Genomic DNA, 584 nt, shown 5'->3' with positions numbered 1-584 from the left:
CGGAGAAGAGGCCCAACTCCCGAGGAGCGAAGAGGGGGGATCACCAGGGTATTTGGGGGAGACAGCCACGCTCGCGGGGGAAAGGTGTGTCTCTTAGTGTTGCGGGTTGGGGCGCGCGGAGGCGGGTCGTGGCGAGAGCGTGTTGGAAGGAGAAGAGGCCCAACTCCCGAGGAGTGAGGAGGGGGGGGTCACCAGGGTTTGTCGGGGAGACAGCCGCGCTCGGGGGAAAGGGGACCCCACGGGATTTGCACCTCCAGTGCCTTAGAGAGTGGGGGTGCGCCGGTGACTGGCCGCGCGGGGGAGGGGCGCACGGAGGCGTGTCTTGGCGAGCTGGGGGCGGACCCAGCGGGCCTTTCTCGGACTTTCTCCGCCTTTTCTCCTCCCTTCCGCCTCTCCCGCCTCCTTCCCCTTATCCCGTGGGGCGGAGCTCGGCCGCTACCCCCGGCGTTTGGCCGCGCGCCCCTAACCAGGCCTTGCGCTGCGTTTTGGGGGAACTCTAGCCACACCCACAGCAGCTCGTTCTCGGGGATCCCCGCTCGCCCTGGGGACGGCGCCCTCCCCGCTCTTCTCCTTCGCGTCCACCT

The sequence above is a fragment of the Myotis davidii genome, unplaced genomic scaffold, assembly GCF_000327345.1.
Source record: "Myotis davidii unplaced genomic scaffold, ASM32734v1 scaffold434, whole genome shotgun sequence".
Classification (NCBI taxonomy): domain Eukaryota; kingdom Metazoa; phylum Chordata; class Mammalia; order Chiroptera; family Vespertilionidae; genus Myotis; species Myotis davidii.
The sequence above is the reverse complement of the archived record's forward strand: the minus strand, read 5'-3'. Positions refer to the sequence as shown.